The sequence below is a fragment of the Montipora capricornis genome, chromosome 9 (assembly GCF_036669925.1).
Source record: "Montipora capricornis isolate CH-2021 chromosome 9, ASM3666992v2, whole genome shotgun sequence".
NCBI classification, from domain to species: Eukaryota; Metazoa; Cnidaria; class Anthozoa; order Scleractinia; family Acroporidae; genus Montipora; species Montipora capricornis.
In genome coordinates, this window is record NC_090891.1 from 50,863,658 (window position 1) to 50,876,157 (window position 12,500).

The following is a 12,500-nucleotide window of genomic DNA, read 5'->3' on the forward strand; positions in this document are numbered from 1 at the left end:
CGATTTCGTAAAAGTCATCTTTACGATTTTCATGCTTTTTGTAAAGACGGCGTAGAAACCTTCCTTAACTCCCTTTATGGTGAGTGTAAATTCTCGTAAAGGTTGTCTTTACGGTTTTCATGCTCTGTGCATTAAGGCAACGTATAAACCTTGCTTAAGCTCCCTTTACAGTGAGTGTAAATTCTCGTAAAGGTTCTCTTTACGAATTTTCATCCCAGTGCGTAATAATACGCCTAGACCCGATACGGCTAAAACACTAGAATATACATAATAAAATAAATTCTATTTAATCAATCTCCACTTATAGCTTTCTTTTGAGCTCGGTGCTCCTTTTGTCGTTGGTACAGTACAGCCCAAAATAATGCACGCGCAAGAAATGGCGCAAGAAGTTCTTGCGCCGCAAGAACACGCAAGCGGTCAAAAGAAGACTGTTAAATTGCGGTTTATCCGCAAGAAGATAGAAAGCTTTCCGCCAGAAGCCGCAAGAAGTTACGAACTTAACCGCAAGACGGAAAAAGCGCAAGAAGTTAGTGGGTTCAACCGCAAGAGTAGTCGGTGTTGCTTTTCTGTAGTGATTACGGATTATGTTTTCCAAAACATAAATCGCTTTCAAAAGGAAGTGATATAATGGTATGTTTCCTCCTATTGGGAAACATTCGATGGCCATGAGATCAGAACTCGATGTTTGGTTATCCCAATTTATCGCAGGCTGTATTTTATGCACTCACCTAAAAGAAAGACCGGTGAACGTGAGTGTTTCAAAGCAGTAACTAATTTCTGCACTTTCAAAACAAAAAACCTTCAATCACGCCATTAACTACCAACAAGCAGGCTCGCAAGCATAACAAACCATCTAAAGAATGAACTTTTGAATGTCTTAGATCGAACGCGCAGCCTTTTGCATATGATGCCGGGAAGGTGACAGTGTTATGTGCTTAAGCAAATGTTGTGTGATATCTTCATCGGCAACAGAAAACTCGTGGTATCATAACAATACTAATAGGAAATAACAAACAAAAGCTTCTGCATTTATAAGAGTCAATCTCCCTAACCACTGCGTGACATGTGGCACAAAGTCAACAAATTGACCCCGATCATTTTTTGCCTATGGTGTCCTAAGAAACGTGATATAACTTTTAAGTTCTGGAAATTTTCTAATTTTGAGGAAAGCTCGAGAAACTCTAGGTGGCTCCTGAAATGGAAAAATCATCAAAATGACGCCTCAATCAAGGGCCATAGAATCAAAACTCTTGTGAAGGCACAAAAGAAAATACACATTTCTTTGTTTTGTAATTTGATTAGGGAGATAAAAAGCTGATGATTAAGGCCAGATAGAAACAGATAGCTATCGATTTAAAATTACTTGTGAGAACTCAAACATTTGCCGAAATTTCGGACTTGGAAAATCCCAAATTGCGACCCATTTTGAAACAATCATCAAGATAGGCGGTAAAATTCAGAATTGGCTGAAACTTCGAATTTCACGACTTAAAGGCATTTATTCAATGATAGCAAAAAAATATTTTGGTAAAACGTATTTCCGTGCCGGAGTGGCCCGATACAAGTTCGCTGAAATCAGTCAATATTCAATTAGCCAATGCAATCAAGGCTCTGGCAGCTGTGAAACACAGGTGAGGGAAACCTTGTGAAAATTTGGTAATTCTTGTTACTGCTGTTCGAATTCAGTTACTTTCTGCTGTATTAGCAGCTTAACTTGGAATATAAATGTTCTGAAGCAATGTTTCAGATCAACGGACAGTTAAGTTTACTCTCAAGATTGCTACCACAAGAACTGATACACGTGTCATTCACCAAACTTACTGTACCATCTATTTCCTACTAAAGGAAATCTTTTCTTTAAAAAAAATTACATCAGTGAAGTGCCGTGGTGTAATTAACAGATTCCTGCATTTCTAGAAATCATACTTTTTAATTGGAAACACAGTAGGAAATAAACTAGAATAAAGTGATTCACAGCAAATGTTTTGTCATGCAATTTTACATTCCATAATATGTCTGGCCACGTGACGCAGGTTCCGTGTTTGTCGCAACGCTTTTGTTACTTTGAGGTTATATTGTAATATGCCTTTACTTAATCGAAGCTTTCATGAGGGATAAACACATCTCATAAAATCCATTTTGTCCTGAACGTTTGATCGGTTTTCATCCTTGTTCGTGCACTTCTCTCGCCGATGTGTGCACTTGCATTACCAGTTGTGTAGCCGCCAAGGGAAGTTCGTGGCCAAAGGAAACTAGCCAATCAAGAGACCAAAATCAGCGGTAGACAACAAGTAACCTAGTGCGTTTTACGTCTCAATTAGATTCGTTAACTAAACAAAAACAAAGAGCACACCCTCTCACTGACATTTACAACGCGTTATCAACAAAACATCCACTCCATTCTTATTTGTTCGCTAATCTAATTACCTGGCCCTGGTTCTTCGAAGGGTGGATAGCGCTATCCACTGGATAAATTGCTACCTACTGGATAACTCAATTGATTTTGCTAGTGTTTATCCGCTGGATAGTGGTTTATCCGGTGGATAGCGTTATCCACCTTTTGAACAACTGAGGCCTGATAGGAAACCAATAAGAAAGAAAGTGTTCGGCCAACAGAAACGCGAGTTACGCTGAAACAACGTGTCTGACAGATATTTGAAATCCATTCTATTACAACAGCATGTTGTTCTTGCTATTCCGTTTCACTAGCCTTTCCGGGCTGAGACTATTGACGTCAATATAGAGTTCCTCTCAGTGAAAACATTTGTTCAAGTTTCAGATAAGGAGATCAAATTTCCTCCTGCTCAATAGTTGCATCATCACCCATTCACTTCGTTACTTTACAAATGCAAGTTTGACAGTACGCGTCTATTTTCTCCACATATGGCTGTTTGCACTTGACCCGTATCTCCTTCGTATCAATATTAAGGTCAGCGCAGATGTCTCTTAGTTGTGCAAGGGATAGCTTGTCAAGTTTGCTATCTGAGGCCATTTCACACAAGTTCCGCCCATCCCACATGACAGGGTGAGCTGGCAAAAATTCCCGAGCAACCACATTTGTCAACTCTTGTATCGCTGCCTCCTGAGAAGCACCCACCAACACCTCCTCATGATCTTCTTCACCAGAGAGAGTTTTCTTCGACACAAGTCTCGAGAAAAAGCCGGCAATCTGAGAGGAGGTGAGAAAAACTTGGCTACTGAAAATGCGGTTTCCCCTCGAGTCAACAGCAGTCAGCATTGAACGTGCAACCGAAGCAGGATCAATCTTTCTTCCTGAGCTCTCCCCTTGCTGGAATTTGTCCGCCATAAACTTTCTTTGTTTATCAGTAAATCTGACTCTCTTGGAAGTACTCGACTTGAGAGCACAACCCTTTGGTAATGCCTCGGTCACGGAGGGTGGCTGTTCAGAACAACTGAGCTGTGGATGGGCTTGACATTGCACTTCAAGGTTCTGTGCATACCCCACAGCTGCTTTATCGAATAAAGTGTCTCGTTCCACCGCACGCTTGTGTCGCCCACAATCTAAATGCCGCTGCATTGATGAGTACCCCAGAAATGTCTGAAAGCAACCTTCTTCAGGACAAGTCAAAATCCCCTCTTTGCTAATAGATTCCTCTCCCTCACTTCTCACTGCTGCTGCTGCTTCTGTTGTTGTTGCCGGAGGCAGATCTTTCCTTTACTGGTGCGAAGCTACACGAGTTAGACCGAGGAACTCCTGTAAGGGCCGGAAGCTGGGATATAGACGGAATATTCAGCTTTTCCTTGGGAATTTGCTTTCCAGGGCCGAGTTTATACGCCCTCCAGACCTGTAAACCACTTTCCTCGAACTAAACATTACTTATTAGACTGATGCCTTCTATCTTTGCTGATGGCTCGCAGGATACTTCCACGCATTCACACAATACAACGTTTACGGCAGGTACTCCACCTCACGAAAGGATCGCATCTCTCATTTGTGCTGGAGTTTCAATATTGTTGCCTGCATTAAGATGGATTCTCATGTGCGACTTAATGGTTACTGCCTTCCGATCACATGCGGCCTTGCCTCCTTGTGGATCCGAAAAATCCAGGTGCTTGATATTGACGCCATATTGGAGGCCAAGGATTTTAGCGCACACTAAAGTGAAGCCGCAGTGATAACACCCAGCATTGTCTTGACGATAATAAACTGTCTTCAGCTCCGTCATGATTATCTTCAGTTGTCTGATCACATCGGACATCACGGAGACTACCGGGCTGCTATCTTGGGAAGTCGAATGAAAAATATGGGCAAAGGTAAGCATTTCGAACTCACCACGCTATCTTCTCGTGGCAACTGTCAGGTGCCATGGAATGCCCCGTTTCGCAAACCAATCGGTTTGGCTTTCGCGGAACTTTCTGGGCAGGTATTTCATAGCCCAGTCTTGCACTATGAACACTGACGTCTCATCCAGCTCTTCAAGCACTTGCACTCAGGCTTCATCCTGGTTCACGGAGCGAAGAAGATGAGCTTTCCATGCCATTATAGCCGTTTTGGCATTCTTTACACGGAACTCTAGCTCTTCCCTCACAGTAGTTGCCAAGGTTCTATATTTCGCAGTCAACCCAGCCTCAATGCTGGTTAGAGTTGACGCCAATACTGCACACCGCTCACAAACGTCATTGTGCTGGTGATCACAAGTAGCTTGAAACAAAGGCTTTTTTGGGTCGCTTAAAGCGAATGATCTACAGTGATCTGCTACTGATGAAGTTTTCGAAACATGGCCCTGTAAGTGAAAAAAATAAGTGTGTAATATTCGTCTATGTTTGAGCTTATATTTGAAAGTCGCGGCAGGCCGGAAACTAAAACTCTCAAGACTGCGTCATATCTGCTATGAAATGTACTGTACGATATTGGCTTGTGCAGATGGTTAAAAAAGTTTTATTTGAGGATTATCCTATCGTCTAAGGTCACATTTTTAAAAGAACTAATCCTGTGCTTTAGTAAATGCTACCCAGCGTAGCTCAGTCTCATGTAGAGTTTTGAAGGTAAGATTTCGTCACGCAGCGCACGCCCTTGCCGAAACCTCGACATCAAAAAGAGAACCCGCCGCGCTGGATAACATACGTGATAAAATAATCCTACAAAGAAACCTCTCACCTTGTAGTCACTTTTAAGATAGCGCTTACTAGTGCGTAGGTTGTTTTCCTGCAGTTTCACCCAGGTCATCCCCTGTCCAGCGTCCCCAAGTGTTTCCACTACATCACACAGCTCATCAAATGCTTCCGCTCCAGCGGAACTGACATAGTCAATCCCTTGAAGAGAGGTACGAACGGACGCAGCGCAAACGTTCAAGATGCGGAGGAGTGTAGAGCGACTGAATGGCTTGAATTGCGACTCCTGACAATACGCTGTATATTGCTTGACAATTCGCTCTGGAATTATCATTTGAACCACGTTTGGAACTTTAACTGTCTCTTTAGTAGACAATGTTATTCTTTTTTCCCCAAACGGCAAATCTTGGACAATATGGGGACTGGTAATAAAAGCTACGAAGTGATCTATCTGCGCCAAGGAAACCTTCATTCTAGACGACGGTATTGTGTGCACAGGCAAGCCCCTCCCGAAAACCAAGCAATGTCGCTTGGCCTCAGTAAAACAATGCTGCGACAGGTCAGGGATCCAGCGACGTAATTGATTTAAGGTCAGCTTGTCTGCCATTATAGAAAGGATTTGTCGGCATGTCTCCCAAGAGTCGTCGGCTGCGCGGTAGCATTCAGCAAGGGCGTTCATCATTGTCTCGTCCACGATGTTAGTCACGTTGTCTTCTTTGGCTAACCCTAATGTGTGCTCCACGACTTTAGAAGAACAAACTGCCTTATAAAGAGATCCTGCAGCCACGGGAGCTATATCTATATCTCCCTGTCCCGCTTTGCGTACGTAATAGCGCTTGGTTCTGTCACTTGCTTCTTGCTACGGCAACTGTAGTTGAGAACGAACAGGGCTGATATCTCGAGAGCACAGGTAAGCATTAAGGTGGTCTCGGCGCGTGCCAGGATCAGGTCCTCCTCTTTGTTTGCTGTCAAAAGAGATTTCTTCTGACGAAGAGTCGTCATCACTAGGAGTTGCATAAAAGCTTCCCCCGGGAGTTAGAGGAGTACTGTGTTCTGAGCTACCGGCGAATTCCTCTTTCAACTTTGGAAATATAGGGAAAAAAGTAAGGGTGTGCTGACCACTATATTTTTGCATGCTATGATAAGAATAAGGCTTAGCGGCAAGGCGCGGACCGGGAATGAGGCTGCAATTATTTTGCATTATAGTATACACATTTAGAATTTTGTATAATTTACTCAAATAAAGAGGGGATATTACACGGTGATGCGAAGACATGTATGTTATTTTCGAGTAGCAAAACAATATTTTACGAACGAGCGGAGCGAGTCTGAAAATATTTTTATTTTTGTTTTATTGGAAAATATACCCAAATTACGTCATAATAATAATAATAATAATAATAATAATTATAATAATAAAGGTTTATTAGCATTCCAAAAAATGAATTGGCTCTTCTATGCTAGAAATTTCCTATTCTACACTAATTACGCAAAAACATGGTATAATATAATTTACAATAACATCACATTCTAAAATTAAGAATTAAAATATAAACAAGCTAAAATGTAAATGTAATAAATGGACTGAAATTCATGTAACTTCTAATCTCTTTCGAGCATTATTGACAAGATATGATGTTAAGTTTCTCTTAAAAGATCAAAAGTCAATACAGTTCCGCAAATAACTTGGTAATGCGTTGAACATGGCTGCTGAGCTGTCTTGAAAGGTGCCACTTTCGATAGGCACCTTTAACTTGACTTCACAGGACGAGCGTAGGTCTCGTGCTGGTATGTGTTGTTCGAGTTTCAAGTACTGTGGCCAATAGTCGAAATATAGTGCTTTGAATACGCACTGTAGTAACTGCTCTATCAGCGATAGCCAACCCAGCTGCAGGCAGTCACCTTCTCTCGCATAGCGATAAAGTCACGTGTCAGCTTATGGAAAATAAACCACTTGGGTCCAAGATGTAGTTTTTATGAATTTTAAGAGTGGTATATTTTCCAGTAAAACACTCGTGTCTATATAATAATTCACGATAATTACAAATTTGATGCCTTGGCATTGAATTTAATGAGTCAAACAAATACACAGTAACTGTATGATAACTCTTAGGACAATAGAATGATACCTACCAGTGATATCTCATGGATGCCACCTGTAATGTCACTAATTCCTGACTCAAGGGTGCGGAACTTTATTGTTTCTCCAACAATTGATCTGCATTCGCTGCATATTCCTTTAAATGATACGATTTCGTTTTAAAGAAAGTGATTCATATTTCTCATAATATCAAAGCTAATATCACCAAATCCCCCTCTCAACGACCAAATTTCGCTTCAGTGATAACCTTGACACTTTTTTCATGAAATTTCATTCTGTGACAAAACTGAATTGTCTGGCGTTAACTTACCAGAGCCGACTGGCAGAAAGATTCCTGTAAGCTTGAGGATTGACCTTGAAAATTCTTTACCTATCCCTCGGTCCGCGGCTCAGGACTTGCGAACATGTTTCGATAGTTGCGTAGGAACACGTTAACGCGCTGCACCTCGGCGCCAACCAATTCCCAAGGAATAACGATGGTTCATGGTTCATGTAAGCAGCTAGTCTTGAACAAGCAGATTTTGACAGCAACAAATCACTGACCTCGCGAATCTCTCCCTTTCTGTCACCGGGGACCAGATGCCTTATGTAATTCAGCACCTCCTCGGGGAAAGCATATTCCGCGTTCTCGGGTCCCACTTCATTTCGCTGAAAATAGAAATAAATATTGGAAAACCAAATTACAAGCTCGCAGCCACTAGGGTATCTTCAAAATCACCAGTTCCATTTTGAACCCAAAAGAGTTAAAACTGCGTCACAGAAATTTTTGTGTTCCCGCAAATATACGGTGTGACTTTGTCACCGGCATGACAACAACTTTCACGTGGTAGGCTGTACCTCACATACCATCAAGCCATGTGTCCAGGAACAGTAATGGTAGTATCTGTTTTTCCTGGGTGGTTTTCCTCTCTTGATCCTATCAGATGTGCTTTTTTCAAGCATATCGGCAAAGAAAGTGCCGTCATATCTGTTCGTCTTTCACACAAGCATGGTCAGGTTCACACTTAGTTAGAGTTATACGTTGATAGACCTTAGATTTTTGGTAGGTTTTAGTTTACAAAGATAGTGGGTGAGTTTGGACTTGGAAGTCACCATCTTCGCACCGAAATACGTTGCAAATAATTTTTATAAGAAGGATTTGCTAAAACGTACCCGATTGTCGCCATCGCCGCAAGCATCTCTTGTTTGAAGTTCTTTCTTTGTTAGAAGCGGCCGCAGTATTCCTTCGTCCACCTCGTCTCCTTCAGAGCGAGCCTTGGCTGCCTTTTTTATCTTTCCCATAACGGTATTCAAAAAGGAGCAGCCAAAATCATTTTCTTCGCTTTGAGCGCAATGCAAAACACTAAGGGCGCGTTCGATTGACCCTATTCTGGAATAAGAATACGTGAAGTGATGATTTAAAACGGTATGTGTGGCGTTCTGAAGCAACAAGGATGATAAAGATATGTCTAAAATAGCATTGTAGCAAGCGTTTGACAATTTTCATGTGAATCTCCGTAAAAGCGAAGGATTTCTAACTTCTATTCCATGTATTCCTATTCGGGAATATGGTCTATCGAACCACCAGGAGGCGAACGAAAGTAAATTTTCCAAGCGCTGATTGGCTCAGTTATCTGAGAACCCAGTTGACTGTGTTTGTGGGCGGAGTTTGTTTGCGAAGCAGGAAAATTTCTCAGCGCTGTTTTCTTGAAACAGTTTTTTCACCAGAAGGGGACACTTTATAGAGCTACAAGTCAAAGGGAATTTGTTTGATTGCTCTGAAATTTTGACAGTAGGTAGTTTTATGTATAAAAATGTGTCTCCGAATTTTTTATTTCAAAATACATTTTTTCAAGAGCGGTTTTTGTACGATCAATCCACATTTTCTTAATCCTATTTCAAAAATGTTCTGCAACTTTTCACTGAAATTGAATATGGCAATCGCAGACACCTTTTTTTAGTGCTTTGGCCCCGAAAATGGAGGAACACATTAAATAAGCGAAAAACAAAATTGGCGTTGACAGGTAACGCTCAAAAGGTGAGTCGGACGCTTGCATTTAGGAGTCGTGAAAATTTCTACAATTCATTTTTTTTCAACAGTTTTGGTCTAGTCTGAGAGCCATTCCTATAAGCTTTAATTTGATATGGGGTTTAGATATCTACAGTTTAAACCGGACCCGCTACATCGCTTGCACGCCAGACACCCCTGAAGGTGGATAGTAACCTTAATTGGCCTTTCTGTTAATTTGTTAGAAAGCTCATTGAAAGGGCAATAACTGGGCCAAAAATCACTATCTTCTGAACTTCCATTGCAAAGATACAGCAATTTAATTAATATGCCATGTCAGAAAACCCCGGACAAAACTGTTGAGAAATTTCAATTCAAAGAAACAAATTCGCCCCCCTCCCCACCCCTGGTGCAATGTTGTTTCAGCTTAGCAGCTCAAGCGTGCATATCTTGTGTTACCGCAAACAACATTGTAATAGGGGAGGGGGGAAACAGTCTTTAATTTGCAACAGTAAGCATTTTTGTCAGGGTGAGTGCAAAAAAATAGGTATTCTTGTAATGTGTCTCAACAGGTTTTGCCCGAGGTTGTAGTTTCAGAATTTACATTGTTTATAACTGTAACCTGAGTTCTATCACAGAGGTAGTCTCGGAAAAGATTAAGGCTCGCACCTTTAAAACCATACAGCTCTAATTTTGACGAAAGGATCTCATGGTCATTGGTATCAAATGCCTTTTTTAAGTCAATAAACAGAATGGCATTTGTGAAACCATCGTCGATGTTAAGATACCAATTGTCTGTGATATAAATAAGAGCTGTAAGAGTAGAGTGCATAGGTCCAAAGCCAGAATGATATTTCAAAAGAAGCCTATTATCATTTAAATACTTATATATCTGATTAAAGATGGCATTTTCGAACAGTTTGGCAATTAAAGAAAGTACAGAAATTGGCCTGTAATTGGCTGGGTCAACCTTCGAGTCAGCTTTGAAAATTGGAGTTACTCTAGCGCTCTTCCAGTCTTTGGGAATGATTCCAGTAGAAATAACTAAATTGAAAATATGTGTCAGGGAAGATGCAATGAATGTAAATGATAGCTTTAGGAGGCAAGTTGGAATACCATCAAGGCCATCAGCCTTGCCCACAGGAGTATTGTTCACAAGTTTGCGCAGTCCGTCAATAGTAAGTAATTCAAGCTTGAAGGTGCTATCACAAGATTCTACAAAATCACGAAAGCTGACTCGAGGGGGATTTATGTTAGCCGCCAAGTTAGGGCAAATATTGGTAAAGTGCCTGTTAAAAGCGTTGCTTAGTTCATGAGGGTCAGTTATCACTGTGTCACCAATAATCAATTTTGATGCCGGAGCAAAGTTTTTCTTTCACGATGATGTATTAATTCCATTACAAGTGGCTTTAGCTTTCCCAACGTTATCTTCCAAGTACGAATGATAGTGATTTTTCTTGGAGGCCCTAATAGAATAATGGTTTACACGATTCTTAAGTTGCCTGTACTCTGCCCATTTCAACTGATCACTGGTGATGGTTGTTATTCACTTTATTCTCTCTTTCCCACATCAATCGTTTGATTTCAGGGGTGAGCCAGGGAGCCTCATAGTTTCTAACTCTCCGTTTCTTAACGAGTGCATGAAGGTTGGCTACTGCTAAAAATGATTGTTTCCACACCTCCCATGCTCTAATAGGGTTATCAATTTGCTCTATTATGTCCCAAGAAGCCAGTGCCATGTCATTCATAAAGTCATCGTGCACAAAAGTTTTGTATTGTGTCAATTCAATGATTTGTGGGAGCGACCTACGGCATGTTAATTTTCTAGAGACATATATTAAACTGTGATTGCTGCAGCCAATATGAGACACGCCAGATTAACAAATTTGTCTGGCTCATTGGTGAGAACTAAGTCGATAAGTGATTTAGAACTTGATGTGACACGTGTGGGCTCCTTGATCAATTGAGCATATTGATACAATTCACAGAGTTCAATAAGGTGTCTAGTTTCATTAGCTGGGGTAGCTGCCTTCATGTCACAGTTGATATCACCTAGTATATTTGATTCAACATTTTCCGCTTCAATCTTTCCCAGAAGGACCTCTAACTTATCAAATAGCTCAATTGGTGAATTCGGGGGTCTGTACCAGTTTGAAACAAGAAATGGCTTGGTCTTGAGTTTTTGAATTTCAATACACAAGAACTCAAGATCTGGATTAGAAAGGTCGGATCTGATTTTATAATCGATGATGTTACGAATGTACATGGCAACACCACCTCCACCTCTGCACCAGTCACGCCTAACAAGTGTATAACCTTCTATTGACACTACAGAGTCAGTGAAGGTGTTGTCAAGACGAAAGGAACTTTATTTAAGTGTCTAATCTTCTAGCGCCGTAGAGCACTAATTGGGGACACTGTAAATTGAAATTAACAACGCAAATCAAATCAAATTTTGGTTTTTGTGGAGAGCGGAAACCGGAGTACCCGGAGAAAACCTCTCGGTGCAGAGTAGAGAACCAACAAACTCAACCCACATATGACGCCGAGTCTGGGAATCGAACCTGGGCCACATTGGTGGGAGGCAAGTGCTCTCACCACTCCGCCACCCCTGCACCCCAACGAGTCTCTCCTAAGGCTAGTATGTCTAATGTCTGAGATTGCATTCTTAAGCGAAGTTCGTCCAGGTATTTAGACAAACTAACAATATTGAAAATGCAATTTTAAAACCCTTAAGTTTGGGTAAACTGAAAGTCAGGTCAGGTTCAGATGTACCGTCATAGCCAAGTTCCCAGTTAGAATTCTCATTAGACCAGGACGAGGTAGGGATAGCAGGCTCATTACCAAATATTCAATTAGAGTTAAGAAAATCAGCATAGCAATTTGGGAAGAAGTGAAGACCCTTTCCGGGTAAGGTGAACAAGTTAAGTCTATATTATTGATGCGGAGCAATGTAAGCCCATGAGAGCTACAAAACGACTTTAAGATTTTATTGGCCACCTTAATTTTGTCGTTAAGTTCTAAGTTATCTGACCTGGGTAGCCGCGGTGAAATTGAAAGGTGTGTAGTCAGGAAATCCTGTTGAATCTGAGTTACCACATTGACAATGCCCTCAGCCACGCTGCGTGGACTTTCCTCATGAATGTTATTAGTTCCCACATGGAGGATGATTTCATCTGGTTCCTTTCTAAGCAGGGGCTTTAAATAATACTCCATATCTGCAATTCAAGCACTCGAGAAGGACTTGACTGCCACATGCTTATCATTCGTTGATAGATCCCAACCCTGAACATGTTGAATAATGGAATCCCCAGCTATAAAGACAAGCTTCTTTTTGCC